General features: G+C 40.2%; 1 protein-coding gene across 19 annotated transcripts in view; it reads right to left on the bottom strand.

Moving 5' to 3' along the window:
• SGCD (sarcoglycan delta) overlaps positions 1–24,345 on the bottom strand; it is a 695,743-nt gene that overhangs the window by 204,384 nt on the left and 467,014 nt on the right. The window contains exon 5 of one of the 19 annotated variants that reach the window (XM_086412615.1): positions 1–24,345. This exon is cut by the window's left edge and continues 4,936 nt beyond it; it is cut by the window's right edge and continues 12,335 nt beyond it. The exons of the other annotated variants lie outside the window; for them this stretch is intronic. The gene's annotated coding sequence lies outside the window, so the exon portion shown is untranslated. 19 annotated transcript variants of the gene reach the window in all.

Below are 24,345 nucleotides of genomic sequence, written 5' to 3'. Positions count from 1 at the left end.
AGAAAGAAAAACACCAATACAGTATACTAACGCATATATATGGAATTTAGAAAGATGGTAACAATAACCCTGTGTATGAAACAGCAAAAGAGACACTGATTTATAGATCAGTCTTATGGACTCTGTGGGAGAGGGAGAGGGTGGGGAGATTTGGGAGAATGGCATTGAAACATGTATAATATCATGTATGAAACGAGTCGCCAGTCCAGGTTCGATACACGATACTGGATGCTTGGGGCTGGTGCACTGGGACGACCCAGAGGGAGGGTAGGGGAGGGAGGAGGGAGGAGGGTTCAGGATGGGGAACACAGGTATACCTGTGGCGGATTCATTTCGATATTTGGCAAAACTAATACAATATTGTAAAGTTTAAAAATAAAATTAAATTAAAAAAATTGTTGAAAGAAATTAAAGATCTAAATAAGTGGAAAAACCATCTTGTGTTCATGGATTGGAAGACTTGGATTGGAATACTGTTAATACATGGATTGGAATACTGTTAATGTGTCATTATTCACCTAACTGATCAACAGATTCGGGGCAATGCCGACTGAAATTCCAACTGATCATGGTCTTGTCTTCAAATGGATAAAATCAGGGGACCTTTTTCAAAGTTTGCTAACAAGTTATTTTAGGGCATCTAACAGAAGATATACATTTGTATGGTTTGATATCCTTTATGGGGAAATGAACTAACAAGTTAGGTTTGGTAAGGGTCTAGACAAATTAATGGATGAAAGAGGGTTCTGAAAAAGAATCTAAAAGTATCTGGGGCTGATGACAGAGAACAGCTGTGTTCCACTGTAAAATGGCCCATATTATTATTATTGTTATTATCATTAATAATTATTGTTATCTCAGAAATAACAGATGGTGGGTACTCCAGGAGTGAATTCTTATTTTCTAATGAGCTGATCCTTATTCTTAGTAGGTCAGCTGCTTTTCCCCATTTACATGGCTTCCAGACCCATTTGTACTTGAACCATATATTTGGTTAAAAAAAAAAAAGTCTTCTGTTTACACTTGGTTCTAATAAAAAATGAATACATAATAGAAGCATGCTTGCTTTCAGCAAGTTCTCAGAAACAAAAGTACAGAATGTGAGATCCTACTAGGGTAGGGATGGCAGAGAGGAAACCATGGCATCATCAGTTCTCTACACTGATGCCCAGCCTAGGCAGGCACTGCTTGTCAATAACCATTATAACCCCTCCTTTCTCTACTTGGCTCAGATTCAATTCCCCAATTTCTCTTTACATGTACTGTAGGCAGACAGTATCAAGCCTTTTGAGTTGGAAACCAAGAGGACAACTATTTACACATGTGTCCTATAGGCTCTCACCCAGATCTCACTAGGGAAATGAAGCGAGAAGTAGAAGTTTGGAGAGAAACATGTGCTTATCTGTCTGCGGCATGAGCTCCAGATGACTCTAAACATTGAATGTCAGATCCGTTGAGGGGAAGATCTGCTTACAGCTGTCCACACTGTGGACCTTTGCTTGGGCAGTGCATCAGAGATGCCATCCCTCAAAATAAAACAAGCCTAATCAATTGCTCCAGTGATAGGTCAGGTCAACTGAAGAGAAAAACAAAGAAGAGCTTCATTCATTCCTATTAGTCAGGAAAGGCTTTATGGCAAGATGATAGCTTCATCTGTCCATTGAAGAATGGGAAAATAATTGGTAGAAATTATGAGGAAAAGTAAAATGTAAGAATGCATGGAATGGAAAAGCAAGGAAATGGTGAATTCTGGATCAAAGGGTATAACAACAAACAATGATGGAGACAGTCCTAGACTAGGGTGTCTAAGAACTGGGTGTCACTGTGACTTGGTGAACCAAAGAAACATGGAAAAGGAGAGATGCATATCGTTTCTTTCTTTCTTCCTTTCTCTTCCTCTCCTCGTCCTTTCCCTGTTCTCCTTCATTCTTTCCATTTCATGCTTCCATACATTCAATAACTATCAAATTTTCACCATGGGTCAAGCATTAAAGATAAAAAATACAAAACAGAAAATTCTCTGTCCACTTCCCATGGACAAACACTTTCAAGAGAAGGAGCCAAAAAGGACAGACTTGACAGTGACATTCCGAGAGCAAAAGCCTAGGACATCAGAGAAGATCCAGGTGTGTGGGTCCATGTACAGAGGTACAGAGTAGAGTAAGACAGAGGAAAGGAAATAAGACGTCTTGAACTGATCAGTGCTAAGAAAAGAAATACAATTTTAAAGTGTTGGGAATGGTGAATTTTTCAAAGGAATGACACTCTGACATCATGAGAATTGGGGCAGAGATCTGGATAGAGAGAGAGGATGAGATGGATATCTCAGCTAAAAAACTTCCCAGGCAGCAAGAATAGTAAGTGCAAAGGACACTTGTATTACTGGGGTTGGGGGAGGGTACTGCACAGGTTTTGGTGACTATGGTCAAGGTCAGAAAAGATTTGAGGGCATGACCCTGTTCAGGTATGGAAAATAAGGATAATAGCTGAGGCTAGAAGGGATACTGGAAGGCCAAAATGGTCATGCCATGAGGAACATGTGTACTCAGTGAGATGCCCCTCCGTGACAACTGTCTCTCTCTATCTCTGAGTTATTTACTTAATTGAAGCAAAGGAGATGATGCAATGAGAAAGAAAAAGTGAAATGTTAAGTGCTACCTTTGTAGAGCATGATAATCCCTGAATGCCTTCAATACCACATGCTGATTCATGTCAATGTATGGCAAAACCCACCACAATACTGTAAAGTAATTAGCCTCCAATTAAAATAAAGTAACTTAAAAAAAAAAAAAAGCACTGTGCTCAGTTCTTAAATTTCTATTTGCTAATACAGGACCATCTTTAGTCCACAGGGGAAAAGTTCTCCAGCAGGTCCTGGTTTGACCCTTAGCTCAGAGGGAACGGCAAGCCAAGAGAGGAGGCTGAGGGAGAGGAGATCTAATAATGATGTTTTATTTCAAACGACTCCTCCACAACTGAAGCCACTTGTCTGCACAAGCGAACCAATAAAATTGAGTCATAAACCTCCCTCCACTGACTCTGGGAGCAGGAATGCTTGGTGATGTATCTGTGAACACAGGAGTCTGAGGATAAATCAATGGACATAGAGTCAGCTCTCCTGGGCTGCCAGTGTGTCCCAGGATCACAGTGCACAGGTATCAATGGTGGCAGTGAGGTTGGGGGTGGGAGGGGAGCAAAGCTTATCACCAAACTCACCAGAATGTGAAACAATTATCCCGCATAGGCACTAGCATCTCTTCTCTTTTTGCTCAAAGTTGAAAAGTCCCTATCCTGAAATGCCCCTTTCCCCAGCTCTATATAATCAAATCCTCCCGGTTCCTTAGAGAATAGATCAATTACCGTTGTCTCCTTACAGCTCCATGCCTTTCCCATTTACTCAGATAAGAAATACAATTTATCTGTCACTTCATGGGAAATAGATGGGGAAACAGTGGAAACAGTGTCAGACTTTAATTTTTTGGGCTCCAAAATCACTGCAGATGGTGACTGCAGCCATGAAATTAAAAGACGCTTACTCCTTGGAAGAAAAGTTATGAACAACCTAGATAGCATATTCAAAAGCAGAGACATTACTTTGCCAACAAAGGTCCATCTAGTCAAGGCTATGGTTTTTCCTGTGGTCATGTATGGATGTGAGAGCTGGACTGTGAAGAAAGCTGAGTGCTGAAGAATTGATGCTTTTGAAATTTGGTGTTGGAGAAGACTCTTGAGAGTCCCTTGGACTGCAAGGACATCCAACCAGTCCATTCTAAAGGAGACCAGTCCTGGGTGTTCATTGGAAGGACTTATGCTGAGGCTGAAACTCCAGTACTTTGGCCACCTCATGCGAAGAGTTGACTCATTGGAAAAGACCCTGATGCTGGGAGGGATTGGGGGCAGGAGGAGAAGGGGACGACAGAGGATGAGATGGCTGGATGGCATCACCGACCTGATGGACGTGAGTTTGAGTGAACTCCAGGAGTTGGTGATGGACAGGGAGGCCTGGCGTGCTGGGATTCATGGGGTCGCAAAGAGTTGGATACAACTGAGTGACTGGACTGAACTGAACTGATACTTCTCTTAGATTTTATGCATTTGCAACCTTTCATTCCGTTTGTTTGTTTTCTTTGGCTCCATGTGAACTTACCCCATCAGGGATACAGTCCACCCAAACCCACTGCAGTGGAAGCACAGAGTCCTAACCATTGGACCACCAGGGAAGTCTGCACTTATAACCCTGAAGGGTGGTTATGACAGGTAGCAAGGTGGTAATGAGCTTTACCAAAGACCTACTGATTTTAAACCCTAGATTCACCTCTTTTTAACTCTGTGTGTCAGTTTCTACTTACGTTGTCTGTACCTCAACTAACCCCGTCTGCAGCACTGGTCTTATAATGATAGAAACCTCCTGGGGCTTTCCGTGAATGAGTTAAGGTATGTAAAACATTTGGAACACTACACGCTACTGTCTGGCGTTTAGCAAGGGCTCAGTACTCTTTTCGCTTTTATGATGATGGTAATGGTTATTTGTGTTGAGTTTTCACTTGCCTATGAGACAGTAAATTTCTTGGGGGCAGCCATTACTTCTTGTCTACCTCTCAAGCAGAGTCATTTAGCATAAAGTCTTTGGACACCACAGTCAGAATTAGACAACAGGATTTCAGTTCAGCTCTGAGTTTAGGCAATGGTGCAGAAAACCAAGAGCTTGAGAGGCTATTAATAAACTGTTTTATTAATAAACAGTTTGTGTTTAAACAAAGTACCTAAAGATTATGTAACCGAAGTAGCTGACACCCTCATTAACAGTAGACACATAGTGCAATGAGGTGGCTAAGTGGATTAGATAAGATAACACACATCCTTCTATCTAACATGTCCCATTCCATGCTCTTTTACTAGAGGAGCACCTAAGCCTTGTAAATGCTAAGTCCTTCTAGGTCCCTATCCTCTGCCTCACCTAGCAATCTCCATACTGTAGGGGCACCAAACCAAGTGCATGCCCTGCACAGAGCAGATGCTTGAGCAAAGTGTGTTTAATGCAATGGATGAATATTTTAGGCAAGTATGCTAAATGGTTGAATCACATTTTTAATACATCTTGAAAATCCAGTGCTATAATACTCTTACTTGTTTACATCTAGGCTAACATCTGAGCTTATCCTGCTTTGATGATGGACATATTCTATGTTCTGTTTTGCTAACAAAACAAAACAAAACAAAACAAAACATGGAACAGATGTTTTCCTTTAGCACCAATCTGTGATCAAAGATGATATTGTATTTTGGGCAAGGTAAATATTTAAATGCTCATGGAATAGTGAACATTTCTAAACATACTGAACATATTTCTGATTTAAGTTGATATTTTAAAAACTTGTGGACATTGCCTGTTGACATAGGAAAGGGAATGAGGTAGTGGGAAGAAAAAGATCATCAAAATAACTTCCTGTCTGAGTTGGCAGCTTTTGTAAATTGGCAGGTCTTTAAATAGCTCAGAGCTGGGCTAAATTTCAGTCTTGTAATGCTTAGCCAGATATAGAGTATTTTAAGAGTGTTATTTAAAATCCTTCTAGAATGCTTGGAGAAGTCATCCCCTCTTGCAAGATCACAGGCACCTACCCTGTTCTTCCGAAGGCCTCTCTACTCCTCTCCTCACTTCTTTTACTCCTTGGGTTCACTAAGTCACCTCACCTACCATCACCAGTGATGGTTCCTCAAAGCTCCCAGACACCCACCACTTGATTCAGTGCTGCGTGTACTGTCTCACTCGACCCTTTCACCAGCATTATGAGGAAGGTTCTACTCTAATCCTATAAACAAGGAAGACAGAACACACATGAAAAATGATTTGGCCAAGATCACATGCCCAGCAGGTGCCTGAGGCAGCTCTGTGTTCAAGCTAGACCAAATCTCTCACATCTTTGAATTAATTATCCACATCTGATTTCCTCCAAGATTACAGTCCTTGGCCCTCTCTGCTCTCTTCTCTCTGCACACATGCTCAATACATTCTTCCTTTGAGAGTTCTCATGATTCAGCTTATAGTCAATTTGGTATTCTCACTGACCCAAACACTAAGTGCATCTGAACGGTGATTAGCTCAAAATGCATAAGGTTTTACCCTGAACTCATCAAATTCCATACTTGTCTAATTATCTTTTTCCCTTCTAAAGATAGTATGGGGGATATTATGGTGAAGAATCCCACATCCACTTTATAAAACAGATCCTAGCTATATCATCAGAGAGGCTCAGGGAATGGGGTGTAGGGTAGGGTGCTAAGTTAGTTTGGGCCAGGAATTCAAGAACAGAAGATTTCTGATGGTTCCTGGGAAAGAAACATTATTAATCTGTCATGCATCTGGCTATTTTTCTATCCCTGGACACAAATAAGGAAGCGATTAGACACAGTCACTGCTGACAGCCATCTGATAACTCAGAGGGGAACAAGCCCAGTTATATGGGCGATAGGTCCAAAGCCCAGGAATAACTGAGCCCATGATGAAGCTGAAAGCTACTGAATCAACCAAAACTGGAGTCTAACGTATCTCAAGACCACATGTCAAGTGAACTACTAGGTTTCCTTTCTGTTCAAGTTTGCATGTTTGATATTTGCAGCCCAAAGTATTATTAAGAATATCATAATTGACAGAAATTTTAATCTTCTTCCATTTACACAGACCAGAGTCCTTGAAGTCAAAATTCAATCTTATCACTCTTTCATCGATGTAAAAATCATATCAACATTGTCTCCACCTTTAAGTACAGTGATTCCTCTTTATCAAACACCCCTGGAACACCCCAAGTGGTTCACCACCAGGGGGGCATCTGGCGTTGTTGGGAGAGGGAGTGTTCACATCTGGGAGTAGAGGTAAAGGGTGCTGCTAAACATCCTACAACATGATGGCGCATCTATTCCCAAATGGCAACATATACTTTTAAATAAATCAATCATTCCAACAACACAAGAGATGACTCTACATGGACATCACCACATGGTCAATATCAAAATCAGATTGATTATATTCTTTGCAGCCAAAGATGGAGAAGCTCTATACAGTCAGCAAAAACAAGACCAGGAGCTGACTGTGGTTCAGATCATGAACTCCTTATTGCCAAATTCGGACTTAAATTGAAGAAAGTAGGGAAAACCACTAGGCCATTCAGATATGACCTAAATCAAATTCCTTATGATTATACAGTGGAAGTGACAAATAGATTCAAGGGATTAGATTTGATAGAGTGCCTGAAGAACTATGGACAGAGGTTCCTAACATTGTACAGGAGGCGGTGACAAAAGCCATCTCCAAGAAAAAGAAATGCAAGAAGGCAAAATGGTTGTCTGAGGAGGCCTTACAAATAGCTGAAAAAAGAAGAGAAGCTAAAGGCAAAGGAGAAAATGAAATATATATCCATTTGAATGCAGAGTTCCAAAGAAGGGCATGGAGAGATAAGAAAGAATTATTAAGTGAACAATGCAAATAGAGGAAAGCAATAGAATGGGAAAGACTAGGGATCTCTTCAAGAAAATCAGATACCATTTCATGCAAAGATGGGCACAATAAAGGACAGAAACAGTATGAACCTAACAGAAGCAGAAGATATTAAGAAGAGGTGGCAAGTATACACAGGAGAACTGTACAAAAAAGATCTTCACGACCCAGATAATCACCATGGTGTGATCACTCACCTAGAGCCAGACATCCTGGAATGTGAAGTCAAGTGGGCCTTAGGAAGCATCACTACGAACAAAATTAGTGGAGGTGACAGAATTCCAGTTGAACTATTTCAAATTCTAAAGGATGATGCTGTTAAAGTGCTGCATTCAATATGCCAGCAAATTTGGAAAACTCAGCAGTGGTCACAGGACTGGAAAAGATCAGTTTTCATTTCAGTCCCAAAGAAGGGCAATGCCAAGGAATGTTCAAACTACCACACAATTGCACTCAGTTCACATGCTATCAAAGTAATGCTCAAAATCCTCCAAGTTAGGCTTCCGTAGTACGTGAACCGATAACTTCCAGATGTTCAATCTGGATTTAGAAAAGGCAGAGGAACCAGAGATCAAATTACGAACATGTGTTGGACCAAAGCAAATGCAAGATAATTTTAAAATATCTAATTATGCTTCATTGACTACACTAAAGCCTTTGACTGTGTGAATCATAACCAACTAGAAAATTCTTAAAGAGATGGGAATAGCAGACCACTTTACCTGCCTCCTGAGAAACCTGTATGCAGGTCAAGAAGCAACAATTAGAACTGGACATGGAACAATAGACTGGTTCCAAACTGGGATAGGAGTACATCAAGGCTATATATTGTCACCCTGCTTATTTAACTTATGTGCAGAGAACATCATTGTGAAATGCTAGCTGGATGAAGCACAAACTGGAATTAAGATTGTGGGGAGAAATATCAATAACATCAGATATGCAGTTGATACCATCCTTACGGCAGAAAGTGAAGAGGAACTAAAGAGCCACTTGATGAAAGTGAAAGAGGAGAGTGAAAAAGCTGGTTTAAAACTCAACATTCAAAAAACAAAGATCCTGCCATCTGGTCCCATCACTTCATGGCAAAAAGACGGGGAAGCAATGGAAAAGTGACAGACTTCCTGTTCTTGGTCCCTAAAATTCCTGCCGATGGTGATGACAGCCATGAAATTAAAAGACACTTGTTCCTTGGTAGAAAAGCATGACAGAACATAAATAGTATATTAAAAAGCAGAGACATTACCAACAAAGGTCCATATGGTCAAAGCTATGTTTTTCCCATTAGTCCTTAATGGATGTGAGAGTTGGACCACAAAGAAGGTTGAGTGCCCAAGGATCTATGCTTTTGAACTGTGGTGTTGGAGAAGACTCTTGAGGGTCTTTCGGGTTGCAAGGATATCAAATCAGTCAATCCTAAAGAAATCAACACTGATTATTCATTGGAAGGACTGGTGCTGAAGCTGAAGGTTCAGTTTTTGGCTACCTGATACGAAGAGTCAACTCAATGGAAAAGACCTGTTGCTGGGAAAGATTGAAGGCAGGAGGAGAAGGGCACAACAGAGGGCAAGATGGTTGGATGGGATCACCAACTCAATGGACATGAGTTTGAACAAACTCTGGAAGATGGTGAAGGTCAGGGAAGCCTGACGTGCTGCTGTCCACAGGGTTGCAAAGACTCAGACATGACTGAGAGACTAGACAACAACAAAAATTAATTATAAAATATTTTTAAATAAAAGAATTGGGACACAAACACAATCTTTCTTGTTTGAAATTCACTGTATTTCTTCCCGCATAATGATGCCTTACTACTGTATCCAGTCACTTGCCCTGGGATTATACCAAATGCTCTATGCCTCTTACTTCCTAGATATCTCAATTTCCCCTTGCTATTTCTTTGCTTGATAACTAATGGTGGCTACTAGGGCCCTCTGCAATAAGTCCAGATACTTTTCCTGCCCTTCAAATCCTGGCTAATTTTCGACTATTCCATATTATTTCTATCTGACAGTATCATATGTTACAAATTTTCAAAGCCTAGCAAAATTCAATTTATTCTATAAAGCTTTCTCTAATTATCTCAGCCCATGATGATCACCATTTTTGTGTTCTCTCACATTCAGTGCCATAGAATTCAGGGAAATAAAATAACCTAAAAACCATTCAGCATCTGGACTTCCTTTATAAATAGTAAAGTCCACGGTGGAGGTTAAAGAGCTCTATTTTATTTTTTTCTGTTGTCCACAAGCATTTACCACAGTAGTAGGCACAATACTGTACTTGCTAATAAAATACACACATGTATATCCACTGGATTACCAACTAAGAAGGTACATTTTATGTAAGAGACAGAGATAACAAAAAGAGAAGAAAGAAAAATGATCCCTGACACTTGTAGATGTAACCTAGATATAACACATAAATCTTAATCTCTCTTTATAATTCCTCACAGAACCACAGCACCTAACCTTAATTTCCCAATTATATTTCATGGGATGTTAACAAGTATCCCATGCTCAACTTAATTTGAAAAATGAGTTCAATAAAATTAAATGTTTCTTTACTCCAGAGCATCTCAGAATAGGCCAATGCTAGAATCTAAGATGGGGAGAGATTATGCTTTGTTTTCCAAATGTTATCTCTAGGACATTTAGGAAGAATATTCATCCTTGCCAGATAATTTAGAAACACTGATATAGACTAATGCTTCCGTTTTTCAAATGAAGAAACTGATACCCACATGAAACAGTCACTAATTAGTTACAGAACCGGGAGCCAAAGTCATTGGCTTTGGTTTCTTGTTAACTCCATCCTCATTCCATTTATTTTGTGACCTCAACCCTCTTTCAGGATCCCCTAGTGTTGGGCTCCGCCACCTGCACTTGCAAGCCTGCAAGCCTCCACCTCCAAATGCTGTGTGACAAGCTGGGCATGTGTGGTTCTCATTTGCTAGATGATAAAACTGAGGCGTTAGAGAGGCTCAGTATCTTGGTCACAGCCATGGTTGCAGTGGCAAAGCTGGGCCAGAACCCTGAGGTTCCCTGACTCTGCATTAACATATTACTGTCACTGCATTCCTCCTCCTTTGCACTGTAGCCATAGATAAAACTTGTTGATAAAGACTGGGCATGGAAAGGAACAATCTATTGCCCCTGGCATTACTTGCAAACACACAGAAGCCTCATTATATTATTATATAGTTCATTTCATGGGATACACACTTAAAAAAAAATGTACTACCTAGAATAATGGTATATTAAAGGCAGAAGACATCTGAAGAACTATTTGGTTCAACCTCTTCATTTCAGTCAAAGAAACTGAGGTGCTCAAAAGGAGAGAAAGCTTAGTTAGTGGCACAGCCAGCATATAAATAGGTCACCTGGTCAGAAGACAGCTTAGACTTCTTCCCTTACCAACTGTGCAACCTTGGGCAACTCATTCATCTCTCTAACAAGTCTCCTTTCCTAAAAAGTGAGGTGATTCCTTTCTGCTGTAGAGTGAATAAGCTATATGTATATGTGTATCCCCTCCCTCAAGGACCTCCCGCCTATTCATGTAGGTCATCACAGGGCACTGAGCTGAGCTCCCCGAACTGTTATTACAGGAATAAGTTCAAGCCTTCTAGTTTGATGTTTGATGATTTTCTTTTGTTTTTTAATTCACAAAAAGTATTACATTAAAAAAAGAGGTATCCTTCAGAGGAAAAAAAAAAGGCTATTCTTATCTAGCTTTGAGTGTTAAGATTAAGGGAAACAGGGACTTCCCTGGCAGCCCAGTGGTGAGGACTTCACCTTCCAATGCAGTGGGTGAGAGTTCAACCCCTAGTCTGGGACCTAAGAGCACACATGCCTTCTGTCAAAAAAGAACAGAACATAAAAGAGAAGCAGAGTTGTAACAAATTTAATGGAAACTTTTAAAATGGGTCAAAAATAAAAAAGATTAAGGGAAACAAAGTAAATGCTAGTTAACATGGTCAATGATAACAGAAGTTACTAGAGTCATTCTTACTATTAGTACCTTTATGTGCATACACGTTTAAGTTCCTAACTCAGAATAATATTAACCATTATCATCATCACTTCCTGATAAAACATCCCAATGCCCATATTTATGGAGAAACTGTTGTGCTTGTCTACTGTAGTTTCTTTTTCTTTGGCCTTTGAAAAAGCTGCCTTTTGCCTTCTTGGCCAAGAGTAAAACCACTGTGACCTTTACTTTTGTTTTGCCAGTGCAATTGTTGCTGCCAACATGCCAGCACTGGTTTTATTTCACACTTGGTGGAAACAAAACTCAAATGTCTTCATGGGCCAAAATAATAGTGACTGGGGATGCCCAGGATTGCTGGGACTATATCCGTGTACCTGAAAACCTTCACATCCAACATTTGAAGGCACACGGATGGGAACACTACCTATGAAGTTCTCATGTAGGGGCTGAGCCCAAGATGCTCAATAAGGCAGAACAAGGTATTTTTACTTTTCTCCCTAGATAAATGTCCCTTTCTTTCCTCCCTTGCTAGACTCTTCTTTCAGTATCCAGACAATAGTTACTACTATACTGGCCTGTGCCCAATCTGTAGTGGGTGGTTATAATTCAGAAAATTCTATTAATACTTTTAGTGAATGAAGAGACTGCTTCCTCTGGTCATCCACAGCTCACCCCTGATCTGGAACCTTCTGGGGCTCTCACTGTGGATTGTTTGGATGGCTGCAATGGAGAAACATGGGATATAGGAGAATGTGTACCCATGGTCAGACATTCTATATTTGCAGGGAAAGCAAAGGTTGGAAACTTGTTTCCATAACCTGGCAATTCTCAAATAATCTGTTTATTTAATTGAGAGGTTGAGAGGTAAATGGATATCCAGGTAGGCTGAGTGATCTACCCAAGTTCCCCTAGGAAGTTATTCAAAGAACTGAGGATTAGAAGGCCAGTTTTAACTGGCTAGGTGGGCTCTTTACTGCAAGACATTCCAGTTTCTTGCCCTGACTTCAGAAAGGAAGAATAATGATGCAACTTGTCTGTTGGCCTCTCTCTTCAACATTGTTGCTAATATCACCTAGGCTGCTGGATGTAACATAGACTAAGTAACCAACTCCTTGTTGGCTTGAAATAGATGTCCCTCGCCTTATTTCCGGAGAAGGCAATGGCACCCCACTCCAGTACTCTTGCCTGGAAAATCCCAAGGACAGAGGAGCCTGGTAGGCTACAGTCCTTGGGGTCGCTAAGAGTTGGACACGACTGAGCGACTTCACTTTCACTTTTCACTTTCATGCGTTGGAGGAGGAAATGGCAACCCACTCCAGTGTTCTTGCCTGGAGAATCCCAGGGACGGGGGAGCCTGCTGGGCTGCCGTCTGTGGGATCGCACAGAGTTGGACACGACTGAAGCAACTTAGTAGCTCCTTACTTCATCCTTACACACATACTTTGCTTCTCAAAGAAGAGATTTAATTCGGAAAGTCCCTCTTTACTGAAATACACCCAGCTGAGCTTTGCAAGCTGCTTCCTGAAGAGATGCTGTTTATCTTGTAAATCCTTTAAGGACAAAACTGCAAGCCAGTCTCCCCATTGGACTGATTCCACATTGGTCTACCAGAGTTTGTGGACATTTTGCCAACTTCACAGAACAATTACTTCAGTGGCTATTTTTTGGACACTTGTCCTAAAAGCAAATTCATTTAAATATGTTCAGTAGTTAGAACTACTGCTTTAGAGCACCAAAGAGTATCTCTGGGTCACTCTGAATATGACAGACTTCACTTATGATAAGGACAACTTAAGCACTTAACTGTGTGTTTGGCACTTGGCCCAGCCTCTTACTTTTATTATCCCATTTAATCCTCACAACAAACCCATATGTTCAGTGTTATTATTATCTCTAGTTTGCAGAGAGTGACACTGTATTTCAAGGAGAGCTAGTGAGTTGCCCAAGGTAAAAATGCCCAAACCTGAAATGGATTAGACCCAGAGCACATTTCCTTTCACAAAAGCACCATGTTGTCTGAAGTCTCCAGATTAATCCTATGATTCAGAAGTCCTCTTTTACTGAGCTTTTTCTAAGAAAGACCTGAAGTCACATGATACTTAAAACTGAGTAGCACTTGGCAAGCATTTGTTGAATGAGTAAATGGATTCTCTTGCATTCTTTCTTCATCTAGATCCGTGGTTGTCAATGGGGGCATCTAGCAGATGTTTTCTGACTGTCAGGATGGGTATTTACGTGAGGTGCTACTCATATCTACTGGGTCAAGACCAGTAAGCCTACAGGGCACGGGAGAGCCTACTGTGAAACAGATAGCTAATGGGAAGCTACTGCATAGAACAGGGAGCCTAGGTCAGTGTTCTGTGATGATCTAGAGGGGTGAGATGGGGGTGGGTGGGAAAGAGGTTCGAGAGGCAGAGGATATATGTATACATAGAGCGGATTCATGTTGTTGTACAGAAAGAACACAACATTGTAAAGCAATTATACTCCAACTGAAAACAGGAATTATACAAGAATCCCTTTTGGTTTCTAGATCCATGAAATGGCCTTGCCTTCATCTGGACTTCAGTCTTTCATTTATGTCTTAAGTTGTGTGTGTGCTCTGTTGCTCAGTTGTGTCTAACTCTTTGTGACCCCATGGACTGTAGCCCACCGGGCTCCCATGTCCATGGAATCTTCCAGGCAATAATACTGGTGTGGGTTGACACTTTCTACTCCAGGGGATCTTCCTAATCCAGGGACTGAACCCACATGTCCTGCCTGTCCTGCATTGGCAGGCGATTCTTTACCACTATACCACCTGAATTCACATACCTAGTTTATATGGTCTGCAAGTCCTAATCTCTAAAGACTGGGGACTAGTATCAGGCTCTCCTGTTCAGAATTTCTTGGTCTATAGTTGCCCCTGGTTTGCTGTGATAGTCTGGACAGTTTTGTTTTTGTTTTTTTTTTTTTGTTTTTTGAGCCACTGCAAGGTTGCCAAGCAGAAATCACAAGATGGGCTATTACTATGAGGAGACAGTTCAGACAAAAATGGGTTTCTCTAAATTTGGAGTGACTAAGTAGGAATGCTGGTTGTGTACCTTATTAGCATGAAGGCAAGTTACTCCATATCTCTGAGGCTTACTTTACTCTTTTCTTGCCTGCAATACAGAGATAATAATAGTACCTGCTTCACTGGGATTCTAAAAGCATTATGTGAATTAATATGCATAATGTATATTACCTGACTGTATATGAAAGAGTACTTAATTGTTTTCCAAAAAGCTGATTGCACTCATATAAGCTGGTCTCAGAAAGTCAGGTTGCACTCATGTAATACACAGAGACCATTCTGATAAACTCTTGCATTTAAATGTAGAAATCAAAGGTGACCATGTTTAATACATCCATTTCAAACTAAACCACCTTGAAAGGGAAGACAGTTACTATATGTAGGTGAAATGATTGTATTAGGAAAAAAGGGACTATCAGAGGCTGTGTCAATATAGGGAATAGTATATTTCACCCAAAAATATTTTTAAAAATTACAGCCTTTGCTCCCTCCCAAAATAAACACAAATATTTACCTATGTGTGTGCATGCATACACACACATACATATACACACACCTTAAAATCAGACCTGTCTTACAGTTTGTAAAGTCTACCCCTGAGTTTTAATAACTTAGTCTGTAAGGTTCTCTTTCCATTTAAGCTACATGTAGCCCTTTGTCCAAGGTAAAGACAGTCAAACTCTAAGTGCATTTGATGCAGAATAGTATGCTCCAGAGCATGTTATAAATAAACATACACAAAGCTAAATATAACAGAAGTCAAACATATGATGTAATCCTCTGAGCAGCTGAGTATACAGGGAATTCTCTCCCTCTCAGCTCTTCTAATACCAATAATTTGGAGCTTCTGGTTAGCATCTTTTAGCATGCCTTATATTTAAAGTTTCAAACAGTTTAGTGGGGGATAGAGAGAATGCATGCTTTATGCCACCAAGTTTATTGAAGAAGGGAGGAAATAAATGTTTTCTAAATTTATCATTAATATTCTGTCTACTGTTTTGATCACCCATCTTGAAATATACTATATATATATATATTTTAGATTCACTCACCCCACTCCAGTACTCTTGCCTGGAAAATCCTATGGACGGAGGAGCCTGGTAGGCTGCAGTCCATGGGGTCGCTGAGGGTCAGACACGACCGAGTGACATCACTTTCGCTTTTCAATTTCATTGAAGAAATTGGAGAAGGAAATGGCAACCCACTGCAGCGTTCTTGCCTGGAGAACCCCAGGGATGGTGGAGCCTGGTGGGCTGCCGTCTATGGGGTCGCACAGAGTCGGACACGACTGAAGCGACTTAGCAGCAGCAGCGGCAGCAGCAGCCTTTGAAATCTTTGACATTTCAATAAAGACAAATGTTTGCACTGATGACTCAAATCTATTACTTAAGCAGCATATAATGAATATTCAACAGATACCTAGCATAATGCTAGTCACTTTTCAAGGAATAAAATATTGAGCACTTTGGCATTATGTCAGCTCTTGGAAAGAGCATGCTATTGCAGAAAGAGATGAGGCTTCAGAAAGAGATAGATCTGGTTCATTTATGGTTCCCTAATTTGCCAATTCTATGACCTTTGGTGAGTTACTTAACTTTCTGAGACTTCGTTTCCTTGTATGTAAAATGAGTATGTCATGATTTTTACTTTCTAGGATTGCTATCAAGTAGATTAAATAGCATATGCAAGGTTAGCATAGTCCCTGACATACTTTAGGGGCTCCATACATGTTAGGCCTCATTTCCTTTTCCTTTTTGTGATGCCTTCCTCCACTGCCCCTGACCCACACTAAGGATTTAACTTATGACCCTGGCAAGACTAACATATTTTAAAATGCATTCCAACAGAAAGCCAAGAATCATCACTTATTTCTCTTTCTATTCTTCTTCCTGCTCTCCAGAGATGTCTTGGCAGCTCAGTCAACTGTACCCCATAAACACTTTCCAAATCCCTCAACTTTCCATCTTCTTTGCCACCATTCCATTTAGAACTACTGTCATCTGTCACTCAAACCCCGGAGCAGGCACCTCTGTGATCCCTCAGCTCCCACCTCTGCTCCCTCCTATGGTCCATTTTTGCTCTATGCATCAATTATCACAAACCAAAATTTATCCTTTGTCAGCTTAAAATTTTCTGTGACTCCCTAGCTCATTTGGGATAAAACCTCAGCCTGTCAAGTTTACTTGTACAGACTTGCTTGCACGTGTTGTACTCAACACACTGTACTTGAGTACAAGTTGTCCTCAGCTTGCACAACTTTCTCCTTTCCTTACTCTTCTAAATGTATTAGTCTTTCTGCTCCTTTAGTATATCAAGCTGTTTGCCTTAGAACTCTTGCATTCCAATCCCTTTGATTTGAAACATTTTTCTCCTTGTTCTTGCCATGGCTAGCTTCTATAACAATATCTAAATTAGACTCTCCTCTGTAATTTGTCACCATCTCATCTCAGTTTGTTTTCCTCAGAGCTCAATTGTTAATTACTCATTTTTTGTTGCTGTTTATCCTCTACTCATCCCCTATAGATTACTGACTCCATAGAAACTGGAAAATATTTTTCTTTTGAGACACTGATGTATAGAACAGTCTTTTGGACTCTGTGGGAGAGGGAGAGGGTGGGTGATTTGGAAGAATGGCATTGAAACATGTATAATATCATCTATGAAACAAGTTGCCAGTCCAGGTTTGATGCACGATACTGGATGCTTGGGGCTGGTGCACTGGGACGACCCAGAGGGATGGTACGGGGAGGGAGGAGGGAGGAGGGTTCAGGATGGGGAACACGTGTATACCTGTGGTGAATTCATGTTAATATATAGCAAAACCAATACGATATTGTAAAGTTAAAAAATAAAATTAAATTAAAAAAAAAAAAAAGAAAAGAAAACAGTATCCAGCCTATCACTGGGGTGGGAGAACGTGCTCAATATATATTTGCAGAAAAAGTAAATAATTGACTGCCATAAAAACTATGCATGACCACCATGTTGACAGCAAAGCAACTGGGTAGATTCTACACTTCTGCATGACTGCTTCTAACATGCAGAACATGGCCATCAAGATTTGACCTGCCCTTCAGTGAGACAAAGCAGCAAACTGTGATGCAGAGTAAGGATCAATGGGTCCTTGTTAAATGAATGAGTTTAAGGTACAGGAGAATTTAATGTTCACATAAGTATTCAGGGAGGAATAGAAGTACACTTTCCATTTAAATGATATGGCCAGGCTAGGGTTATACATACAAAAGGGAAGACATCCTCTTGGAAGACATCCAAATTCTGCCACAAATATAAATATGGAGAAAAGCGAAACAAAACAAAAAGCATCTGGTACACCAATTACCTCTCCCAGAGAGAAAGTTGTAATTCTTACTCTCCATTAAATAACTTGGTATTAAATACAGAGAGAAACCATAAATAAAATAATGAATAATAATAACATCTACCATTTGAGTACATAGCATGCCCTAGGGACTGTGCTAAGTGCTTTACATACATTATTTCTGCCTGACTTCTAAGCCATACCAAATTTGGGATAATTAGACAATGTGACATCATGGTCAAGCATATGGACTTTGGAGTCAGGGAGTCTAGGGTTCAGGTCCTCACTGCCTGAAAAGCTTCGGACAAATTAAAAACTCGTTAGAACCCATTTGTTTTCTTCCCTAAAGCACTGGCAGTCATTCATAGTTTGAATGTTGTGTATGGTGCTTATTAGGCTCCTGACTCCAAGAGCTCATACTCACATTTTACAATTGAGGAAAGTATCACTTTGTGAGGTTCAGCAATTTGTTCGAGACCCGTGTGGTCCCAAAGACTGTGGTTTTTACAATATACCTGTTGCCCTAGAGATAAATCCATCTTTGAACTGTGTCAGAGCTGAAACTCACATACAGAGGGAGAACCAAGAGTGTGAAGACCAGCAGGCACGCTTTCCTTCCCCTACAGCTCTCAGAAGCATCGCTCAGCACACAAAGTGTGGACTCAGATATGCACAGAGCAAGTGCTGTATTCTTTGACGTGATTTTATGACCACAAGGAACCCTCTGACAGGGTCTTCCTAAAGGCTCTGCCAAAAGCAGAAAATGCTGTTTTGAATTCTGAATTCTCTGTAACCCTTTCCCATAATGCACACATCCACTGAGTTTAATATATGAAACTGTTAGCTATTATCTATAATTTTATTGCAATAAATTCCAATTATGAATTACTTAGAAAAGAATTAAGAATGAAACAGAGAAATTTGAAAAGATGAAGGGAGAGCACAAACCTTGCAAAATTGGGCCAGGTCAAGACATCCCAGTAGATGACAGATATCTCTCTCCAAACTCCTTCTCTCTCTCCCTCTCTCCTTAACTCTTTCATCCATTCAGTAATAATTTGTTGAGCATCTACTCTGTGCCATAGAGTTTAGTCAAATGTTTACTACAACAGGATACAAACAGAAGTAACTCAGAGTGTTTTTAAAAGTATTACCTAATAAGCAGTACTTTGAAGAAGAAAGGAAGGGGGTTTAATTCACATTAAGGTCACAAACACTTGCTAAGTGCCTGCTCTGAACAAAATACTGGGAGCAGAATACCCACAGAGCCCCAAGAACAGAGATGAGTAACTGAAATGGCAGCCAACTCACAGGCAGCATCTCCAACTGATCATGAGAGGGAAGTCTCTAGGAATAGGACATAAAAGTCGTTCTGGCCACTCATCCTCAAATACTCCAAAATAACCGAGTCAGCAAAGTACAGCATCAAAAGAAAAAAATGAACACAAAAGCAGAACATATTCAATTCCAAATGCTGACCACCTTCACTGGAAGCAACATCTTTTCATTGTAGTTTTTCTCATCTGTTCTTCAAATATTTGCCTTCTTCCTTTAAAAAATAAAGTGAATTGTTCCAAATGACATCACTATACTATGGAATGGAATCACCTTCAGCCAACCACTTAGCTTACCTTACTCCATGTTTGCTTTGGCTAATGTATTATTCTAAACATCGTGAGGACTCTGAGAAAGCCAAGAAAGATTTATTAACCTAGACATCTTTTGAAAGCACACTGGAACAGGCCTATTAAAACTCAGAAGTGAGGGAAATATATCCTCTCTCCTTTAGTTAATTCTTACAGGAAGGAAAGTCAGAGTGCTTCTCTAGGCCCAGAGCAGTGAGATGGCAAGGAAAGTCGTAAAGGCAGAATCTCTCTTCCAGCCAAGTGGCATTCTTGTTTTTCTTCCTACTCACTTGAGTATCCATTTTCTGGATTCCATCATGGTGTTAAGAATTTTATATACAGTACACGGTAGGACTAGTTAAGCCAGCACTCCTCACCATTTTACCATTAATGTCAGCCAATCACAGGAAATCTTCAGAAAGATAGTAAAAACAGGTTTTCATCAGACTTTGCACGCATGCTCAGTCACGTCTGACTGAGCACGGGGAGTTGAGGGGATGTGTGAATATATATTTTTAGTGGGGGGCTGCTACTTTCTAATCTCAAGTCCATTGAGAAAAGGCATCATTGAACCCACTCTGAGATCCTGACATGTGTTTCTCATCTCTGAAGTCATCACAGACTTGTAATCCAGAGTGTACTGCAGGGGAGGGCCGCTGATTTAGGAAGGGCATGTGTGCTCTCAGAGTTTCCCAGGGAAGGCTGTTTTTCACAAAACAGAGGTAGGCCAAATGGGAAAGAGAGCTGTCTCAGAGACATCAGAAGTTCTACTGAAGGGGACTTCCTGGGAGGCAAGAAGTTTTCATGTGGAACTGAAGGAGGGATGAGGTGTCCAGGAATGGAATGCTTCACCTGCTTTTCCATAGGAGCTGTAGGAGATGTAAACATCTCCAGGGCCAGGAATCTACAGACTCCAGAAATGCTTCATGAGGGAGGAAGGCAGTTTAACCATCTACCAGTCCCAGAGGGCACAAAGGCACCCAGTCGAGTAACGAATATCCCACCCTCTACTATTACCACTACCCTGGTAAGGTCTTAACCTCTAGCCAACAGATAGAAACTCAGGAGATGAGAGCAGAGACAGCCAGAATGAATCCTACCCTTACTTCCAAAGGTAGGGAGTCACTAGCTAAAGGCTGTATTTAGGGAAAAGAAATAAGTACTTAACTTTGAATGAGGTTTGAAGTGATAAATAGGTCACACGAGACATCTAAAATTTCTGAAGTGACCTGTACTTTGTCCCTTAAATACCACCACATTCTTAGTTTTTAAGTGGGCTGAAAATTCACTAGGAACTGCCCAAGTTTTTATGCAGGAGAGAGAATGGAAGACCATTCCCAAGTCAAATTTGAAAGGAAGAGTGAAGACAAAAATAAAGTTACATCTTAATTATGAGTTCCATGTAATTACAAGTTAAATCTTTTTGTTTTACAAATTACTTATTCAACAAGTATCTGCTGAGTGCCAATCACTATGATGGGCAATGAATACAACAGTGAGTAAGTCCTAGAATGGGATTCCTGCAACAGAACTCTGTACTCCTACACAGAGTTCACAAAGCAACGGAATAGAATGGTGGCTTTATTGACATACTCTGTTTTCAACACAGATTGATACAGAGATAGAAAGAAAGAGATATGGGGTAGTTCATAACCTGCATTGGAATTCCTATTGCTCCACAGATGAGCTGGAAAAAATTACCTAACTATTTACACTTCAGTTCTCCTTGCCTACAAAATGAACGTAATATTGGGTCAGTCACAAAGCATGTTTGGGTTTCTCCATAAGATGCTATAGCAAAAACCTGAATGGAATTTTTGGGCAACCCAATATAATCAACCTTTTAAGACTGTTAAGAGAATTTAACAAAAATATACAGCAAGCACCTAGTACACTCTTTGACCTATAACATCTCAAAAAATGCTAGGGGATGTTACTGACAAGATAGTGGCATAAGAAGTAATCCTTTAGAATCAGACAAAATAAATGGATATTGCCATTAAATACACCATCATAAAAGTTAAAATGAAAGATTCACCACAAAGTATTAATCCTTCCTAAATAATTTATGTCTTCCTACTCATCTTGCTTTTACTTGGTAAAACTTCTCATCCCACTGTCTGTAATACTTTCATTTCTTGAGCTTTAATTATATAAATAATCAGCACCATATAATCAAGGATTCAATCATCTCATTTCCTATGCTTTAATTGTCTTTTTGCACAAAGCCTTATCTCCCAAATTATGCTGTAAGACCTCACTGAAGACAGAGCAGGCAATAATATTCAGCTTATTTGCTAGAATGTTTTAGATCTGCAACAAATATACAACAGAATTAAATAGAAAGGACTTGAGCTTTAAGTTGTGTCAATGTGTGACATTGCAGGCTATTCTGAGCTGCCACTGCAAGCACAAACATAAACACGGTAGGCTTCATAATCACTTTGTAAACTGGAAAAACACTCTCAGGGTCAAAGTAGAAATCTTTCTTTGCATCAAAGGTTCAAGTCACCTTTGATGAGAAATTTCTGGCCTGGAGGTGGGTTTCACACACCATGACAATGTCAGGTAGGTATAGAACAAACTTTCTCAAACAATTCTTCAAGTTGAGTTTCAACATGGAATCTCATTGAGTCTGCCGATGGCATTTTGAAAGAATTTCATTAAATGTTGCTAACATGTCATAAGCTCTCTTAAATGGAAGGGTAATGGCTCATAACATTTGTAAGCTTTTTAATTTCATGGAATATGAGCAGCATAATCAGGACCTAATAAAGTCAATCAACTGTGCCAAGTGGGGCTACCTACCTCTGCTTTTGTTTCTATTTTCCTGTGGGCACACCCTGTGGATCAAGAGGCAAGAGCCCCAGTATCATTCTTTAAGGCTAACACTGGTATGTGATGTCCTGAACCTTCTCTGCTGAAACCATCACAGCAGCATTTGCATGCTTGAGATGAACAAACACCTCTTGGGAAATGGCTTTTGCTTCTGGGAAACAGAGATTTCCCTTTCCATTTGCCTCAGCTCAGAAGGTGCAATTCTGGTAGGATTCAAAATCACTCATCTGACCAATGTAACTGGAATTAATAAATGGAGAGGAATATAAGAAACCTTATTTATATTTTCAGTGACACAGTGGTGCCCAAACTGCTAATCCTTTAAGACCAGTCTCTAGGTTTCTTCTACCACAAAGCCTTTAATTACAATAGTGGCCATGTATAGAGGCTAAATGCCAGACACTGATCTAGGCACCTTGTACATGTTTTCTCACTTAATTTTCAAAACAACTCTACAACACTATCTGGCTACCTCAGATTATATATAGAGAAACTAAAGTTTGAGATATCAAGTAACATGGTCCAAGTCACAAATCTAGTGAGTATTAAAGCCAAGCTTTAAACTCAGTTTTGGCCTGACTCTAAAGTGTGGGTACTTTTCTTCCTTTGTTTCTTTGGCCACACCATGCAGCATGTAGACATGGGACCTTATTTCCCTGGTCAGGGATTGAACCCATGCTCCCTGCATTGGGAGCACAGTCTTAATCACGGGACCACCGGGGAAGTCCCTGGGTACCTATGTTACCTACACAAGCACCCTGATGCAAGCCTCTCCATGGGAATGCACATATCCAGAGAGAGGATTTTCATATGCTGACAAGAGGGCACCAGGTAGGATGATGATCCAGGATAGCTGAAGGCTAGAGAGAAAAACAGGGAAAACTCACCCCACAGTTGAGGAAGAAAGCACTCATCAAAGGTGGAAAAGCAGAACTGGGGGTAACAAACCAGCTTAGGACAAGGTCATAAGCAGAAAGCTGATTTAGAAGTGAGGAAGGCTGGGAACAGGTTGGAGAATGGAGTAGGGGATGGGCGAGGGCAAGCAGTGTTACACTATGACTGAGAACATATACAAATTAGGGTTCCACTGCTGTGTGCTGATGGCTGCACAGGTAGGGCAGCCAGCATCTGATGACTCAGTGGAGTTGGGTAGGACCAGATAAACTCATCATATAAATCTTTACTGAAAAAAAAAAAGAAAACAACCAGAATGATGGGCATATAGATGGTGTCCAAATATAATGTTTTCATTTAATTATGAATTATACAAATGATCAGGAAAACATTCAGCTATTCCCTGGGCTGCCATTAATTACTACTGGACCAAGAAAATACACAAATTAACAGTTACACTGGATGATATTTACACCCACCATGATACCTGAAGGTGATAGAAGAAAGCGTTCATCTTAGAGGAAAATTTTATCTAAGGACACTTACTGCATTTGAATGTTACTGTATTTTTAACTATATTGCAAATATGTCAGTTTCAGTTGTTAAGAAATGAAAAAACAGCTCAAGGAATAAGAATGGTAGTGGGATCTTGTACATAATATATTTAAGGAACTTGTAAAAGAAGCTGAATTTAGAATGAAGAAGAGAGAGTTCTTTCTTCAAAGGGGTTCCCAGAGGTAATTAAGCCTAGAGGCCCTAAGGCATACATTATACATAATGAGTTAACTTCTCTTTTATGAATCTAGGATGGTACTGGATATTTAGAGAATTGGAAGAATTAAGAAAATAGTCACTCATATGTTCTGTAGTTTCAGATAAGGAACTGGAGTTAACAAAGGCCAGGGCTTCAGAAATTTGGTATTCTGTAAGTTTTTTATTACTTCCTATTACCTCCACTTTGGCGGGCTTAGAGTGAGAAACCAGCAACTTGTAGTCTGAGGTTCTGGACAAAGTCATATCTGCAGAATTTAAGATCTCTAGAACATCATGATAATGTCTGGAGTCAGACTTCATTAGCACATGGATCTTTGATTATTTCCAAATAGATACTATAATTCTAACAGAAGCCAAG

Source organism: Bos grunniens, chromosome 7 (genome assembly GCF_055505025.1).
Source record: "Bos grunniens cultivar Pamir isolate PY7600 chromosome 7, Bosgru_T2T1.0, whole genome shotgun sequence".
In the NCBI taxonomy this organism is placed as follows: Eukaryota; Metazoa; Chordata; class Mammalia; order Artiodactyla; family Bovidae; genus Bos; species Bos grunniens.
Note: the sequence above shows the minus strand (reverse complement) of the source record. Positions and strands in the feature narration are given on the sequence as shown.